This window comes from Macaca thibetana, chromosome 2 (assembly GCF_024542745.1).
Source record: "Macaca thibetana thibetana isolate TM-01 chromosome 2, ASM2454274v1, whole genome shotgun sequence".
Classification (NCBI taxonomy): domain Eukaryota; kingdom Metazoa; phylum Chordata; class Mammalia; order Primates; family Cercopithecidae; genus Macaca; species Macaca thibetana.
This window is the reverse complement of record NC_065579.1, coordinates 119,412,884-119,432,332: the sequence shown is the minus strand read 5'-3', so window position 1 is coordinate 119,432,332 and position 19,449 is coordinate 119,412,884. Positions and strand designations below refer to the sequence as shown.

At 38.4% G+C, this 19,449-nt stretch overlaps 1 protein-coding gene and 1 long non-coding RNA gene across 2 annotated transcripts in view; both read left to right on the top strand.

Moving 5' to 3' along the window:
• LOC126948859 (uncharacterized) overlaps positions 1-19,398 on the top strand; it is a 60,705-nt gene extending 41,307 nt beyond the window's left edge. The window contains exon 3 of the long non-coding RNA XR_007723555.1: positions 19,318-19,398. This is a non-coding gene — a long non-coding RNA (uncharacterized LOC126948859). The remainder of the gene's footprint in view (positions 1-19,317) is intronic.
• PSMD6 (proteasome 26S subunit, non-ATPase 6) overlaps positions 1-19,449 on the top strand; it is a 1,096,682-nt gene that overhangs the window by 49,535 nt on the left and 1,027,698 nt on the right. The window lies entirely within an intron of this gene.

Below are 19,449 nucleotides of genomic sequence, written 5' to 3'. Positions count from 1 at the left end.
GTCCATCTGTTGATGCACAAAAAATGTATTAAGTGCCTAATATTCATAGGACACTAATAGAAGTACTGGAAGAACATATAGTCCCTACCCTTTAGGAATGGACAGACTTTTAAGGGAGGGAAGGGAGTGTAGTAGTGACTATTGTTTCTCCGGAGCAACATCTATTTAAGTCTTACAGCCTCACTTGTGGCTTTCTTCATGCACAAAATCTCATGTGAGTATCTTATTCTGAATGGTTAATACTTCCTCCTCTTGGCAGTGACAGAACTGAAAATTCCCCCCAGACATTTCCCATTAAATATATTAAGCATTCAAGACAAATGCATTGGTAATTCTGCTCAAGGTACCTAATTATTACATGGGAATTATTTATGAAGCATGATGTCAGCAGATACAGTTTTGAGTTAGAACTGAGTATGAAAATCTTCAGGTTAGAACACAGTGTTGTATTATTTAGTGCCTTCCATTTTTAGAGGAGAGTGAAAAATGTAGTTATTTAGACTTTTGAAAATGTTGATGTTTTTAAAAATGACTGTGACTATGAATTTTATTCTAGAATTACCCTTTGATATGCAAAAAAGAAACACACATTTGGGTTACTTACTTATCTGTAGACATAGCAAATTATATGATTTCTTCACCCTAGTTAAGTCAATCCTAGTCATGGTACACATCATGCATTTGTGGGGTGGCTTCTCTCAAGTACCTATTATGAGGTTAGCTCATCCTCTGGGCCAAAACTGTTTTATGAACTTCCTCTGAACAAAGTGTTATTTTGCCAAGTCAGTCACAGGCCACTGCTTGGTTGTGTCTCAGGTCAGGAGGTGGCATATTCTTTTATGACCAGGCATAAGGTCATATTCTCATGTCACAGATGCCATATATCATATTCTAGATCAGTGGCCCTCACCCTGGAGTGATTTTTCCCTCCAGCGTACACTGGGTAATGTCTGGCAACATTTTTAGTTGTTACAATGGGGGTGGAGGTGGGGAGTGCTCCCAGCATCTAGTGGGTGGAGGCCAGGGGTGCTGCTGAACATCCTACAGTTCATGGGACAAGCCCCCACAGCTAACACTTATCTGGCCCAAAATGTCAGTAGTGCTGAAGTCAAGAAACACTGCTCTGGAAGGAGAGCATGGCATAGTCAGTTAACATTTTTTTTTTTTTCTTTGTTAGTATGTACATGGAATACTAAGAATATTTAATACATTTGAATTTAGGATTCAAGCTACATTGTCCAATGTACTACATAACCTGAACCTATGGCAGGCAGGTTAGATATGTGAGAAGGGCTTTCCTAATCGATTTAACCTGTCCATGATCTTTGGTGATGGCATGGAGGCCAACCATAGAATGAGCCTTTCATTTTTTAGAGGGCAGGATTTTCCTAGAGCCTCACTCTTCTCCTTTCCCACTGCAGCTCTGTCCATTCAACACAGATCCTAAGGATTGTGTTCAACTTAGGATTGAACACAGTCCTAAATGTGTTGTTCAACACAGATTTGTTTGACAGAATTTTATGTGATGATGCAAACATTTTCTGTGTGTCCTTTCCAGTATAGTAGCTATTAGCTACAAGCAGGTATGACATACTTGAAATGTGGCTGGTATGCCCGTGAAATGGATTTTTAAATTTTATTTAATTGTAGTCCATTTAAATGTCAATGTAAAGAGCCACACATGCTACTGGCTACCATATTGGACAGTGCAGGTTTGACCTCTTCACACCTCTCTAGGTCAAACTTTCCTTGGAGATGAAGTCAGGCATAGATTGTCATCATTCTCAACTTCCTCCCATTTTGTTTCTGAACCTTTGGAGAGGGATATTTGGGCCCTGAGAGGGAAGGTGGACAAAGAGGTTCCCATGTGACCCGGCCTCCAAAGAAATATCTGCGGAAAAAAAAAAAAAAAAATCAGATATTTTGAACTCCCAAAGTTAGACTCTTTGAATTTACAAATCTGTATGATATAGAACCTATCTTCTATAAGTAATTTTGCTAAAAGTTTCTCCCTCTGTCTTAGACTTAAGTGATTATATGAGTACCCTTCCATTACAGTGATGGAACCTGGTTCTTAAAGAAAACACTGGATCTTCCAAGAATAAGAGATTGTTATTCCAACAGAATTAGTGAAGGCATTATGTTTTTCCTTCCCCCTCTTCCAGGAACATTCTTTTAAGTTTGCCTCCCCAACGCCAGCCTCCCTCTCATTTCGCCCCATCACTTTCACCTTTTTCTTCCTTTCTCTCTCTTTCTCTCTTGCTCTTTCTTTGATCACAAATCCTCTACCACTCAGCCCATGATTATTTCTTCTACTTTAAGAAAACCTTCATTAAATACTCTTTGGGATTGCATGTCTATGCCTAACTAACAGAAAAAAATTATTTGTAACTGTGCCATCTCCCCATACAGGGTAAGATACATGGTTGTCTGGAATTGTTAGTTTGGGTCCTCTGAGAAGCAGACACTATGGCAGGATTAGATGTGCAAGCATTTTACTGGGGGAAATGCCTGTGAAGAAAAATGGGGAGGAGCTGGAGGACACAGAAGGAACCATGGAACTGCACACAGGTCTGACCTTATGAGAAGAGAGGGAAGGAAGGAAGGCTGTGTAGGAAAAGTCTAGACTACAGTGCTCTTCTGCAAGGCTGAAGAGGGATCCTCCAGCGAAAGCTGCCCATTAGAAGAGCTCTCATATCCCTAAATGAGTCTGTCTGAGTGTCTGCTGTGCCCAGTCACTGGCTAAGACCCACTGGGAAGAATGGCCTCAGGCAAATATGCGGTAGGTGGCTTAGAAGTTATGGCTAGTGATCAATGACATCTGTCTTCCATGAAGTACAGCATCTAAGAGGTACGTGGCCAGCACATCTGGGTTAGTCCTAAGCTGTCCTGGACTTGGAAGAAACAGACAGGGCTGCTTATGCCATGAGCTGCATCCAAGAAGTGTTTCATGACTGATAGGGTAAAATACTTGTCAGTCTAGAGGAAACTTATAGAATATTTTTGGCCATTCTCTTTCCTACATTGTACATTATGAGGTATTTTCAGTTTTTCCCAGTCTCCAGGCTCTTGTTCATGTGTTCCTAAACATACACATTCTTTCTGCCTGAAGTGAGTCTTCTGCAACCATTTCCCCAGCCTAGTGGCTTGAAATTTCCACTAAACTCCTCTCCACAGGAGAGTACTTCTGACTCCCCAACTAAAGTAGATGCCCTCACATCTCTCTGGAATTCTTGTAGCCTAAGTTATTTTTCTGTATTTAATATTGTCCTTTTGTCTACTAAATATATCACTCATGAAGCCATAAGCTGTAGCCGTCTCATTTACCATTGTATTCCTAGGGCCAGGCATAGAGCTGATTAATATTTCTTGAATGAATGAATATGTTGTGCAAGATGTGCTAAAGTAAAAAAAAAAATGATGTATAAGACAGTACTCACTTTCAAAGTTTTTACAATCTAGGATAGATTTCTCAGCAGATGATGGTGCAAAACTACCAAAATTACTGAAATAACTGAATAAAAAGACTTTTCAGAAGACTTAAGGCTTTAATTTCCTAAGTCAAGAATTGTATAGCCAGTAGTTAAAAGTCTACCAAGTTAAAATCTTATCAAGCCCACTTTCTTTAAAAAAATTTTGTTTTTTATTATACTTTAGTTCTAGGGTATATGTGCACAATGTACAGGTTTGTTGCATATGTATACATGTGCCATGTTGGTGTGCTGCACTCATTAACTCGTCATTTACATTAGGTATTTCTCCTAATGCTGTCCCTGCCCCCTACCCCCATCTGACAGGCCCTGGTATGTGATGTTCCCCACCCTGTGTCCAGGTGTTCCCATTGTTCAATTCCCACCTATGAGTGAGAACATGCGGTGTTTTGTTTTCTGTCCTTGAGATAGTTTGCTGAGAATGATGGTTTCCAGCTTCATCCATGTCCCTACAAAAGACATAAACTCATCCTTTTTCATGGCTGCATAGTATTCCATTGTGTATATGTGCCACATATTCTTAATCCAGTCTATCACTGATGGACATTTGGGTTGATTCCAAGTCTTTGCTATTGTGAATAGTGCCACAATAAACATATGTGCGCATATGTCTTTACAGTAGCATGATTTATAATCCTTTGGATATATACCCAGTAATGGGATGGCTGGGTCAAATGGTATTTGTAGTTCTAGATCCTTGAGGAATCGCCACACTGTCTTCTGCAATGGTTGAACTAGTTTACAGTCCCATCAACAGTGTAAAAGCGTTCCTGTTTCTCCACATCCTCTCCATCACCTGTTGTTTCCTGACTTTTTAATGATTGCCAGAACGGCTTTAACTTTCTAAAATCACATAGGCATATTCTCCAAGTCTGTTCTTGGATAGCCAAGGTTTCCTGACCTCAGGGGCATCTCAGTGAAGGCTGCTAGAAAATTATTTCCTGCACACAACTCACCCGAGTTCCTGATTGCCCTGGCCAGAACTTCTAACACTGTGTTGAATAGGAATGGTGAGAGAGGGCATCCCTGTCTTGTGACAGTTTTCAAAGGGAATGCTTCCAGTTTTTGCCCATTCAATATGATATTGGCTATGGGTTTGTCATAAATAACTCTTACTATTTTGAGATACGTCCCGTCAACACCTAGTTTATTGAGAGTTTTTAGCATGAAGTATTGTTGAATTTTGTCAAATGCCTTTTCTGCATCTATTGAGATAATCATGTGGTTTTTGTCTTTGGTTCTGTTTATATGATGGATTACATTTATTGATTTGTGTATGTTGAACCAGCCTTGCATCCCAGGGATGAAGTGAACCTGATCGTGGTGGATAAGCTTTTTGATTTGCTGCTGGATTCGGTTTGCCAGTATTTTATGGAGGATTTTTCATCAATTTTCATCAGGGATATTGGTCTAAAATTCCCTTTTTTGTTGTTGTGTCTCTGCCAGGCTTTGGTATCAGGATGATGATGGCCTCATAAAATCAGTTAGGGAGGATTCCCTCTTTTTCTATTGATTACAATAGTTTTAGAAGATATAGTACCATCTCCTTTTTGTACCTCTGGTAGAATTTGGCTGTGAATCTATCTGGTCCTGGACTTCTCTTGGTTGGTAGGCTATTAATTACTGCCTCAATTTTAGAGCCCATTATTGGTCTATTCAGGGATTCAACTTCTTCCTGGTTTAGTCTTGGGAGGGTGTATGTGTCCAGGAATTTATCCATTTCTTCTAGATTTTCTAGGTTTATTTGCATAGAGGTGTTTATAGTATTCTCTGATGGTAGTTTGTATTTCTGTGGGATTGGTAGTGATATCCCCTTTATCATTTTTATTGTGTCTATATGATTCTTTTCTCTTTTCTTCTTTATTAGTCTTGCTGGCAGTCTATCTATTTTGTTGATCTTTTAAAAAAAACCAGCTCTTGGATTCATTGATTTTTTGAAGGGTTTTTTGTGTCTCCATCTCCTTCAGTTTTGCTCTGATCTTAGACATTTCTTGCCTTCTGCTAGCTTTTGAATGTGTTTGCTCTTGCTTCTCTAGTTCTTTTAATTGTTATGTTAGGGTGTCAATTTTAGATCTTTCTTACTTTCCCTTGTGGGCGTTTAGTGCTATAAATTTCCCTGTACACACTGCTGTAAATATGTCTCAGAGATTCTGGTATGTTGTGTCTTTTTTCTCATTTGTTTCAAAGAACATATTTATTTCTGCCTTCATTTTGTTATTTACCCAATAGTTATTCAGGAGCAGGTTGTTCAGTTTCCATGTAATTGTGTGGTTTTGAGTGAGTTTCTTAATCCTGAGTTCTAATTTGATTGCACTGTGGTCTGAGAGACAGTTTGTTATGATTTCTGTTCTTTTACAATTGCTGAGGAGTGCTTTACTTCTAACTATGTGGTCAGTTTTGGAATAAGTGCGATGTGGTGCTGAGAAGAATGTATCTTCTGTTGAATTGGTGTGGAGCGTTCTGTAGACGTCTATTAGGTCCTCTCAGTGCAGAGCTGAGTTCAAGTCCTGGATATCCTTGTTAAGTTTCTCTAATGTTGACAGTGGGGTGTTAAAATCTCCCATTATTATAGGATGGGTATCTAAGTCTCTTTGTAGGTCTCTAAGGACTTCCTTTATGAATCTGGGTGCTCCTGTATTGGGTGCGTATGTATTTAGGATAGTTAGCTCTTCTTGTTGAATTGATCCCTTTACCATTATGTAATGGCCTTCTTTGTCTCTTTTGATCTTTGTTGGTTTAAAGTCTGTTTTATCAGAGACTAGGATTGCAACCCCTACTTTTTTTTGTTTCCCATTTGCTTGGTAGATCTTCCTCCATCCCTTTATTTGAGCCTATGTGTGTCTTTGCATGCGAGATGGGTCTCCTGAATACAGCACACTGATGAGTCTTGACTCTTTATCCAATTTGCCAGTCTGTGTCTTTTAATTGGATCATTTAGTCCATTTACATTTAAGGTTAATATTGTTATGTGTGAATTTGATCTTGTCATGATGATGTTAGCTGGTTATTTTGCTTGTTAGTTGATGCAGTTTCTTCCTAGCATCAATGGTCTTTACAATTTGGCATGTTTTTGCAGTGGCTGGTACTGGTTGTTCATTTCCAGGTTTAGTGCTTCCTTCAGGAGCTCTTGTAAGGCAGGCCTGGTGGCAACAAAATCTCTCAGCATTTGCTTGTCTGTAAAGGATTTTATTTCCCCTTCACTTATGAAGCTTAGTTTGGCTAGATATGAAATTCTGGGTTGAAAATTCTTTTCTTTAAGAATGGTGAATATTGGCCCCCACTCTCTTCTGGCTTGTAGAGTTTCTGCGGAGACATCCACTGTTAGTCTGATGGACTTCCCTTTGTGGGTAACCTGACCCATCTCTCTGGCTGCCCTCAACAGTTTTTCCTTCATTTCAACCTTGGTGAATCTGATAATTATGTGTCTTGGGGCTGCTCTTCTCGAGGAGTATCTTTGTGACGTTCTCTGTGTTTCCTGAATTTGAAAGTTGACATGTCTTGCTAGGTTGGGGAAGTTCTGGATAATATCCTGAAGAGTGTTTTCCAACTTGGTTCTGTTCTCCCCATCATTTTCAGGTACACCAATCAAACGTAGATTTGGTCTTTTCACATAGTCCCATATTTCTTGGAGGTTTTATTTGTTTCTTTTTGCTCTTTTTTCTCTAAACTTCTCTTCTCACTTCATTTCATTAATTTGATCTTCAGTCACTGATACCCTTTCTTCCACTTGATCAAATCGGCTACTGAAGCTTGTGTATGAGTCATGTAGTTCTTGTGCCATGGTTTTCAGCTCCATCAGGTCCTTTAAGGTCTTCTGTACACTGTTCATTCTAGTTAGCCATTTGTCTAGTCTTTTTTCAAGGATTTTAGCTTCCTTGTGATGGGCTCAAACACCCTCCTTTAGCTTGGAGAAGTTTTTTATTACCAATCTTCTGAAGCCGCCTTCTGTCAACTCGTCAAGGTCATTCTCTGTCCAGCTTTGTTCCGTTGCTGGTGAGGAGCTGTGATCCTTTGAAGGAGAAGAGGTGCTCTGGTTTTTAGAATTTTCAGCTTTTCTGCTCTGGTTTCTCCCCATCTTTGTGGTTTTATCTACCTTTGGTCTTGATGATGGTGACCTACAGATGGGTTTTTGGTGTGGATGCCCTTTTCGTTGATGTTGATGTTATTCCTTTCTGTTGTTTGTTAGTTTTCCTTCTAACAGTCAGGCCCCTCAGCTGCAGGTCTGTTGGAGTTTGCTGGAGGTCCACTCCAGACCCTGTTTGCCTGGGTATCACCAGCGAAGGCTGCAGAACAGCAAATATTGCAGAACAGCAAATGTTGCTGCTTGATCCTTTCTCTGGAAGCTTCATCTCAGAGGAGCACCCAACTGTATGAGGTGTCAGTCAGCCCCTACTAGAAGGTGTCTCCCAGTTAGGCTACTCGGGGGTCAGGGACCCACTTGAGTTGGCAGTCTGTCTGTTTTCAGAGCTCAAACACCATTCAAGCCCATTTTCATAATAGATAAAACTGATATTAATAAATGCTTTATCTGCATATAAATGAATATTCCTGGGAGGAGAGTTTTATTTATTTTAAATTTTCATTTTTTCAATAATTTAAGCTTATTTTAGATTTGTGGGTACATGTATAGGTTTGTCACATGGGTCTGTTGCATGATGCTGAGGTTTGGGATATGAATGATCTCATCACACAGGTAATGAGCATAGTACTATACTCATAGTACTATGCCAAATTGTTAGTTTTTCCACTGTTACCTGCCTCTAGTAGTCTGCAGTGTCTACTGTTGACATCTTTATGTCCATGAGTACCCAGTGTTCAGCTCCCACTTATAAATGAGAACATGTAGTATTTGGTTTTTGTTCCTGCGTTAATTCACTTAAGATAATTATCTCCAGTTGCATCCATATTTGCAAAGGACATGATTTCCTTTTTTTTTATGGCTGCATACTACTCCATGGTATATATGTAGCACATTTTCTTTATCCAGTCAACTGTTAAAGGGTACCTGGGTTGATTCCCTATCTTTGCTATTGTGAATAGTGCTGCAATGAACGTAAGTGTATGTGTCTTTTTGGTAGACTGATTTATTTTCTTTTGAATATATACCTAGTAATGGGATTGCTGGGTCAAATGGTAGTTCTGTTTTAAGTTCTTTGAGAAATCTAGAAAGATAATTTTAGATGGCATTAAGGAAGTGACAGTGATAATTGCATTATGTCAATGATACCTTCTTGACCACTGAATCTGGCCCTGTCCCAAGCCAACCAATTCTCTTTTTCTTTTTAAGATGGTTTAAGATATTCTGTTACAACCAAGTAGTGTGCTGAATGAAACACAATAGAAAGAGTTTGAATTATTTAGGAGTATACATTTTTTTTTAGTATAACATTGACAGCAGATATTAACATGTAAGTAATGAATGTACTAAGAATCATGGCATAAATAATAATCCTTTATAGCTTCATAACTCCATAGTTTATAGAATGCTTTCACATAGTCTGTTCACAGTTGCTATATAAGATGGGCAGTGATTGTCAGTCTCAACTGAAGACACAGCTTCATCCAGAAACTTCTTCAAAGTCAATGAAAGTAATGTGAACAGTCATTATCAAAACCCAGCTCATCTTCCTCCTAACACTTCCATTAGTTCCTAATGACCTTTTGCTAGAGACTTCATGAATCAACAGTTCTAGGTTGCTATGAACATCTAACAAAAGATACAAGTAAATAATATGTATTAAGAATAATTAAATTGTGTATGTCTATGTTTCAGTGTAAGGTGAACAATACAAAAAAACTTATCTGATAATCTAGACAACATTCATGTACAGCTGCCATTTTTTAAAAACCTGGCAAAAACTTCCAAAAGAAAATATTATTAGTCCTTTTAAAGAAGTGCTTAACTAGCAGTATTTAGCTTTGATCTCATGATCCAAAGTAAACTCAACAACTTTTCTCAAAGAACCAAGACTTTTAAATTAAATCATTGGCTTCCAAAATCTTGGCTGAGAAATCTGACATGGTAAACTATCTTCTGCTCCATTTATCTAATGTGAAGAGATGAAGGTCCAGGATGAAACCTGGCAGGATTTGAACCCAAAGTTCCGGGAAGTCTAAATGAGCCCAAGATTATGTTTGGCGGAGAATCGTTCCCCCTGGCAGGGAAAACACACAGCTTTAAGCCCGTTGATACTGACAAAGCTTTTTAAGATAAGGGATTAAAATGCTCCCTAAAAGCAGAAACTCTTGGTGTCTGCCTTAATGCAACAGGTAGATAATTCCAAAACACTTCTGAAAAAGGTCTTTGTTTGGGATACTCTCCCTGGAAAGGAACAAGGAGATTATTTATCTGTGACCGAAAAAGAAAAGAAAAGGGCAAGCAAGCAACTTCTTTCCTTCTTTAATAAGAGTGAGGTCCAGGGAGAGAGACAATCTCACACTACTCTGAGAAACAGTTAAAAGCAGGCAATTTTCTCCTCCCTCAGGCTCTGCGGTTAGGTGGTTAGAGTCTGAACCAAGGAGAAAGACTAGCAGCTTCTATTCACAGCTTAGATAATCACTTCCTGTTTGTCCTTAGGCAGATTGCCTCATCAGTTTCAGGAGGCTTGATTAAGAGTGTCTCAATTTACCCATCTAAAATAATAGCTGTTTCATCAGGGATATTGTGGGGTTTAATTAAAGCCTGTGAAGGGTACTGAGATCCTCAGATAAGACTCTCTGTGTAAACACTAAATAATGTATGTCTGCCTATACACAGGTATAAGCTAGGCCTGCAAAATTGAATTTATCTGACAAAATATTTTTTCATCCCATCAACATGCCTCACACTAGTTTTGTTGCCCCAGACTTAGAACAAAAATTCCTTCAGGCCAGTATTCTCCAAGAATTGCCAAATGCTTACATAAGGTGCCTTGGTAAAGCTTAAGTGTCCTGGCCAACTTTAGGTTACCTGCCTTCTTACAATGTTTTTCAAACCTCAGGTATTTGTTTCACAATTTCATAGATTTTACTATTTCTGCTTACCACCTGTACCATTGTTTAATATTTTCCAAATGGGATACTTATTTGCCTTAAAATGCCTTAAAAAGTTTATTTAGGGCAAAAATTTCACATGACTATTGTTCACAGAAAACGAGTGTTTTCCAATAGCAAAGACATAGAATCAACCAAATGTCCATCAGTGGTAGACTGTATAAAGAAATTGTGGTACATGTACAACACGGATTACTATGCAACCATATAAAAAGAACAAGATCATGTCCTTTGCAGGAACATAAATGGAGCTGGAGGTCACTATTATTAGCAAACTAACGCATGAACAGAAAACCAAATACCACATGTTCTCACTTATAAGTGGGAGCTAAATGATTAGAACGCATGGACACAAAGAGAGGAACAACAGACATTGGGGCCAACTTGAGAGTAGAGGGTGGGAGGAAGGAGAAGATCAGAAAAAATAACTATTAAGTACTAGGCTTAGTACCCAGGTGACAAAATAATCTGTAAAACAAACCCCTGTGACAGAAGTTTACCTATTTAACAAACCTACACATGTACCCCTGAATCTAAAATAAAAGTTAACGAAAAGAAAACAAGTGTTTTCTAATATACATTAAGTACATACCTATTCAAAATTTTAAAAGTTTATTCATGTTACTTAAAAATTATCTTGCATATCAATAGTTTATGCATATCATATTTTGATGAAGTAAAAAGTAAAAATCATTCAAAATTGTGTATAATCTCCAGATGATTTATACTTTATATATATAATACATTTTGATGCTATTCTTTTTGGCAGCTTTATCAATGAGCTATTGCAGTTTAACAAACTATAGAGGCTTAGAATAATAATCATTTATTATTCTTTAAGGGTCTGTGGGTTGGCTGGGCAATTCTGCTGTTCTGAGCCAGGTTTGACTGATCTTGGCTGGCCTTAGTCATGTGTCTGTGATCAGCTGGCAGACTGGCTGAGGCTGGCTGGTTTAGGATGGCCTCAGTCACATACCTGGTGATTGTCCAGCTCTTGTCTTAGGGCAATGCAGTGACTGGATCACACGTCATTCGTTTTTCAATAGACTATGCTAGATGTTCCCAGATACGATTTAGGGTTCTAAAAGAAAGCAGAAGTTGCAAGGCCTCTGGAGGACTAGGTTTGGAAGGAGAACCACCTAGCCTCTCCTACATTTTACTGGCTAAACAAAATTACAGTGCCAATTCAGAGTGGTTATGGTGGGGTCCAAAACTCATTAGGGTTCCATATTCCTCCTAGCTTTCCACCAAACCATCCCTAGGCTGCAGTCCTCATCCTCATGGTCCAAGTAGCTGCTGGAGTTCAAGCCATTACATGCTGAGTTTGACCTGCAGGAGGCTGAGGGAGGCTGGATAATGGTCCCTCAAGGCCTCCATGTCCTAAGTTTTACAACCTGTGAATGTTATCTTACATGGCAAAAGGGGTTTTGCAGATGTGATTAAATTAAGGATCTTCAAATTGAGAGTTTATCCTCAATTACACAGGCAAGCATAATGCAACTACAAGTGTCCTTGTAAGAGGGAGGGAGAGGGAGAATTGATTGTAGCAGAGACAGTAGGCAACATGATGAGCAAAGTAAGATACGACACTGTTGGCGTTGAAAATGGAGAAAGGAGACAAGTAATGCAGCTCTAGAAACTGGAAAACGCAAGGAAATGAATTCCTCTCTAGAGTCTCCAAAGGGAGAATGTCCTGCTGACACTTTGATTTCAGCCCAGCGAAACTAATTTTGGATTTCTGGACTCTAGAACTGTAAAATAATAAATCTATGTTGTTTTAAACCACCAAGTTTGTGGTGATTTGTTGTAGCAGCCACAGGAAACTAAAGCAGAGGCTCACTAGATGTTCCATATAATACTTCCACTTGAACTCATTGGTCAAAATTTGGTTACATGGCTACATATAGCTATATAGCTGCAAGGGTGCCTGGGAAAGGCTTTTTTTTTTTTTTTTTCTGGATGCCATTAGTGCCTACTAAAGAAGAAGTGAATGATGTTGGAAAACAACTCATCATGTCTGCCACAGATGGAGAGATAGTACTCAAAGTAAATTCAATATATACTGAACATTTAACAAATGTCAGGTATGTTCTGGGTTCTGGTTATATACAGGTGAACAATACAGGCAAAATTCCTGCTCTCATGTAGTTCATATTCTAGAGAGGGAAGACAGAAAATGAACAAAGCTATAAATATATAATGTAAAATGGTGATGTATGCTAATAAAGAAATAAAGCAGGGGCTGAGTATAGAGTTGGGAGATTCATGACTATTTTGGAAAGGATTTTACAAAAGAATGTGAGAAGCATCCTGTCATAAGATAATAGGGTGTAGCAGGCCAGGTGGTCAACTGGATAGAAACTGCTGTGCCTAAAGGTATTTGAAATCAAACTTAGAATCTGCTTCCAAAATGACAATGTGAGGAGCTCTGTGACTCTCGGCCCAGTGGAACAACCATAATTGATAAAAATTGTTTTTAAAATAATTTCTCTGAAAATTATTATAATGGCATACAACAGATGATAAAATAGTTATTTTTAATAATCAACTAAATCTTATTAAGAACAGTGAGCATCTGTAGCATTTGAGTCATGACACACTCTCTCCCTATCCTCCCTCCCCTGCCCCACAGTTCAATGTGGCAAAAACTCCATTCCAAACAGATGTGGCCAAGAAGATAGGGTGCCCTCCTCTCTAAGCTCGAAGTCAAGGGGTGTAGAATCTTCCCTGGAGAGGCAGGTTTTAGCATTTCTGATTCTCCTATCCTCTGTCTTATGGAGGCTAAATTCCAGGCAAATGTGAATGAGAGGTTGGGGGATTCCCTTTCTCTACTCAGACCCCAATCACAGGGCAGAGGCTCTACTCAGTTACAGCAAGCTGCGAATACTATAGCTCAGATGACACTCTCCCCAGATCTCTCATAGGTAGAGGTTTTATGCCAGCTGCCAGCAGAGGCTAGTCCAGAAGAACAGAGGCTGCTTCCCTTACTCAGTGTCCTTCTCATAAAGCAGGAGCGTCTCTTCAAGAGAAATGAGCCACCGTTCCCAACCCCAGCTCCAAAGAATAGGTACAGATGTTTTGCCAAAGGGGGTAGGCATAAGAACAGAGTTCTGAAGTCTTCCTCGTAGGAACTGACTTTATTTGGAAGAAAGTGTGGGAAAGAAAGTTCAAGCCTAAGGGTGATCTCAAAACCTTGGAGATTTTTAGTGGTAAGGAGGCTGGTTGCAACATGAGAGCAACAAACTAAACCATAGAGCAACTAGTTTATTGAAGAGAACCAGGGAAAAAGCTAAGAAGAGACTTACTTGGGTCAGAACAAACCTCAAAGACTGGATTTAAAGCCTACCCTTGCAAAGGGGCCTGAATTTATTTGCATCAGACTATGGGGCACTTTATGCTCTAGGACATTGCCAAGAAATAATAGAGCAATAAATCAGCAATTAGTGGAGCCTAACAGCTGGGTGTGATACCAACAGAAGCAGACAGCTTAACAGAAAGTTCAGAAAAAGAGACAGTGAAAGAGAGCCCTACTAAAAACACTGTCATCCCTGTTTAACTGTGGGCATGCCCAAGCTTCTTAGTAAAGAGCAACAAAGTTGACAAGCCTCTGGCAAGTCTGATGAAGAAAAAAAAGAGACAGACAGAAGACACTGATGGCTAAATTAAAGATCGGAGGAGCGGTTATTACCACTAACTTCACAGAATAAAAATGATTACAGACGTATATTATGAACAATGGTATGTCAGCAATTTAGGTAACCCAGATGAAATAGACAAATTCCTAGAAATATACAAAGTACCAAAACTACTCAAGAAGAGATAGGAGAGCTGATTAGATCCATAAAACACAAAGAGATTGAGTTCAGGAGTAACAAAGTTCCCACAAAAAAAAGTCCAGAACCAGATGAATTCACTGGTGAATTTTACCAAAACTTAAAACATTGATATCAATTATTCACCAAATTCTCCCAAAATATAGACGAGAAAGGAACATTTCCCAGATCAGTCTATGAGGGTAGTATTACTCTGATACTAAAATCTGACAAAGACATCACAAGAAAACTACAGACCAATACTTCTTACGAATATAGACACAAAATATTCAACCAAATACTAGCAAACTGAATTCAGTAATATATAAAAGGGGTTATATTCCATAACAATGTGAGATTTATCCCAGGAATGCAAGTTTGGATTGACATCTAAAAATCAATTAATATAATATACTATATCAGTAGAATCAAGAACAAAAAACATATAAGCAATTTGATAGATTTAGAAAAAGTATTTGACAAAATTCCAAATCCCTTCATGACAAAAGCAATAAGAATAGAAGGATATTTCCTCAACCTGACTAAGGGCATGTACAAAAACTCCACAACAATTTATTTATTTATTTATTTGTTTATTTATTTATTTAGACAGAGAATCTTACTCTGTTACCCATGCTGGAGTGCAATGGTGTGATCTCAGCTCACTGCAACCTCTGCCCCCCAGGTTCAAGCAATTCTCCTGTGTCAGCCACCCAAGTAGCTGGGATTACAGGCATGCACCACCGTGCCTGGCTATTTTTTCTATTTTTAGTAGAGATGGGGTTTCATCATGTTGGCCAGGCTGGTCTCAAACTCCTGACCTCAAGTGATCTGCCCGCCTTGGCCTCCAAAAGTGCTGGGATTATAGGCGTGAGCCACCGTGCCCAGCTGCTAACAATATATTTAAAAGTAAAACATGGGAAGCTTGCCCCGTAAGATCAGAAACAAGACAAGAATATCCACTTATGCTATCTCAACCTTATACTTGAGGTTCTAGTCAGGGATATTAGGCAAGAAAAAGAAATAAAAGACATTCAAATTAAAAAGAAAAAGTGAAACTACTTGTATTAGCAGATGACATGATCTTGTATATAGAAAACTCTAAAGAAACTATTAAAACTAATAAATGAGTTCAGCAAGCTTGCAAGACACAGATCAATATGCAAAAATCAACTGTATCCGCACACTGTAGCAGTGAATAAACTGAAAATGACATTAACAGATTAAGTCCATTTACAATAGCATCAAAAGAGTAAAATATTAAGAAATAAATTTGTGAAAGAAGGACAAAACTTATACTCTGAAAAGCTATAAAACACTGTTGAAAGAAATTACAGATAACCTAAATAAATGGAAAGTGATCCCATGTTCATGGATTGAATTACTTAATATTGTTAAGATGTCATTACTCCCCAAAATGATTCATAGATTCAATGCAATGCTTTTCAAGATCCAAAGTAGATTTTTTTTTTTGCAGACATTGACAAGGTGATCCTAATGTTTATATAAAAATTCATGGGATTCAGAATAGCTAAAACAAGCTAGAAAAAAATGAGAAAAGTGTTAGTGTACTCACATCAATTTTAAAACTTGTTACAATACCAGTAATCAAGACAGTCTGGTACTGGCATAGGGATAAACATATAGATGAGTGGAGTTGAAATGAGAGTCTGGCAATAACCCCCGACATTTATAGTCAACCGATTTTCTACAAAGGCATCTGAAGAATTAAATGGTAGTAAGAATGATCTTTTCAACAAACGATATTGGGAAACTTGATGTCTGCCTGCAAAAGAATTAAGTTAGCCCTTTCCCTCACATCTGACACAAAAAATAACTCAAAATAGGTCACGGATCTAAAGATAAGAGTTAAAACTATAAAACTCTTAGAATAAAATAATCTTTGTAACTTTGCTAAGCAATGGATTCTTAGGTGTGACACCAAAAGCACAAGCAACAACAACAAAATAAATAACTTGGACTTAATCATGATTAAAAGCTGTTTCACTTAAAGGACACCATTAAGCAAGTAAAAAGACAACCCACAAAATGGGAGAAAATATTTGCAAGTCATATCTCTGATAAGTGACTTGTGCCTAGATCATATACAGAGCTCTTACAACTCAACAATAAAATGACAAACCAATTAAACAATGGGTAAAGATGTGAATAGACATTTCTCTAAAAAAGATGTACAAATTGTCAATAAGCACATGCAAGGATGCTCAACATTATTAGTTATCAGAAAATGCAAATGAAAATTATAAAGAGCTATCAGTTAACACCCATTAAGATGGGTATAATAAAAATTACAAATAATAACGTGTTGATGATGATGTGGAGAAATCAGGATTCGCATACACTACTAAAGGGACTTTAATATTTTGAAGCTGCTTTGAAAAGTAGTCTGGCTGTATCTCAAAAGTTTAAACTTAGAGTTACTATATGATCTAACAATTCCACTCCGAGATGTATACCCAAGAGTAATGCAAACATAGTCACACAAAAAGTTGTATACATATAAATGTTTATAGCAGCATCATTCATAATGGCCAAAAAGGGGGGGAGAAACATCCAACAGTTGAAGAAAGGGCAAATAAAATGTGGTATATCCATATGATGGAATATTATTAGGCCATTAAAAATGATAACATGTTACAGCATAGATAAACCTTGAAAACATGCTGTTAAATGAAAGAAACCAGTCAAAAATGCCCACACATTATAAGATTTCATTTATGGAAAATATCCAGATAGGCAAATATATAGAGACAGAAATTAGATTAGTCATTTCCTAGGCCTGTGGGATTTAGTTAAGGTAGATGGGGAGTGACTATTCACTGGCACAGAGTTTCTTTTGGGGGTGATTAAAAGGTTCTAAAATGGACTGTAGTGATGGTTACACAACCTTGTACATATACTAAAAACCATTGAGTTTTACACTTTGTAAAAGGGTGAATTGTATCATATGTGAATTACATGTAAGTTTATATATATAAGAGAATATGCTAGCCAAAATAAAACTAAATGAACTACAATAACAAAAAACACATCTGGGGTTATATTCAGCCCATGCATAACCAAATTGTGGTACCTAAGATAGAGTCTTTATAGGATCCCCTTCAACTTCAGGATGTTCATTTTATGGCAGAAAATCATGACCTAGGAATAAGAAGAATTAATATTTGGTACACAAGATGAAGAAGAGATTATATTTATTCAGCTGACTAGCCTTAAAGGAAAACAAGGAATAAAAGCTATGCATAATTGACCAAGCAGAGGAAAAGAAAGTTGGCTTCTAATCCCAAACTTAAAACAACATGGTCTGAAGACTAAAATTTTCTCCATGGCTGAGAACACCTGATCTTATGAACCGAGAGGCAGGAAGGGGTTTCTCGGGAAGAGCAAGCAGTTCTGTGTTGATCAGGTGTTCTCAACGATGGAGAAAATTTTAGTCTTCAGACCGTGTTGTGTTAAGTTTGGGATTAGAAGCCAACTCGGTTTAGAAATAGGAGTCCTGGCTAGGCGCAGTGGCTCACACCTGTAATCCCAGCACTTTGGGAGGCCAAGGTGGGTGGATCATGAGGTCAGGAGTTCAAACCAACCTGGCCAACATGGTGAAACCCCGTTTCTACTAAAAATACAAAAATACAAAAAAATCAGCTGGACGTGGTGGTGGGTGCTTGTAATCCCAGCTACTCAGGAGGCTGAGGCAGAGAATTGCTTGAACCCGGGAGGCAGAGGTTGCAGTGAGCCGAGATCATGCCACTGCACTCCAGCCTGGGTGACAGAGTGAGACCCCATCTCAAAAAAAAAAAAAAAAAAAAAGAAAAGAAAAGAAATAGGAGCCATTGGTTCAAATTCAGGTACTGCCAACCATTATTATAAACTTGGACTTACCATCCCCAGTCCTCATTTTCCTTGTCTATAAAAGAAGGCAATCATTGCTATTCTGAAAACTTGTTGGGAGGATTAAATAAATATGGTTATTAAGTGCCTGACATATTAATTTCCACCTAATTCACTAGCATGGATCCAAATCTACCATCCTGTTCTATATTGTCATTTCTCTCTTTTAAAAAATTCACTATGTATGGTCTTTCTATATTCTAGGGGAAGCCTAATTAGTTATCAGCATAAGAGTATGTGATTTAGAAAATAGTGTTATTTCATCTAAGGGAGAAAGAAGAATTCTCTATCACCACCACTACTACTACCAAATAGCACCAATCTGCTGGATTTCTTTCTTTTCTTTCTTTTTTTTTGAGATGGAGTTTTACTCTGTCACCCAGGCTGGAATGCAGCAGTGCAATCTTGGCTCACTGCAACCTCTGCCTCCCAGGTTCAAGCGATTCTCCTACCTCAGCCTCCCGAGTAGCTGGGATTACAGGTGCCCACCATCACGCTTGGCTAATTTTTGTAGTTTTAGTAGAGATGGGGTTTCAACCTGTTGGCAAGACTGGTCTCAAACTCCTGACCTCAGGTGATCCACCTGCCTCAGTCTCCCAAAGTGCGGGGATTACAGGCGTGAGCCACCGCACCTCTGGATTTCAAAATAAATTGGGATAAAGGACAGAAAATGATTTCCCTGAGCAAAATAAAACTCAGCTTTGAACCTGTAAGTTTCCTAAAGAATAATCTGGTATAAAATCCTGTGCATGCAACCAAATGCTGCAAAGGAGAAGTACAAGGTGTTGCTGGAGAATATAGAGCAGGATGACCTAACTTTGCCCACTGGGGTCTTAAAGGAGCTGTATCACCATTTCTGCTTCCCCACCGCTCCCCACCGAATGGTTTGAAACTGGCCTTTTTGAAGCTGGTCTTTTAAACAATCATTTGCTGTCTTTAAAAAGTTTTAAATGGCTGTCTCAGTAAAAGTGAAATCAATATTCTTTCAGCCCTGGCTTTTAGCAGATAATGTCTCCCCATAAATCATGAGCATAATGACACTGGAATAATTCATCATCTCATTACATTTACAGATGATGCGCCACATTGTTCTGAGGCGAAGGTTATCTTCCCTGCCTGGGACTCCATCCAGAAACAAATAAAAGACCAAGGAACCTGATTATTTCATGGTCCGTTTATAGAAGTTGTTGTGGATCAGTTTTCCG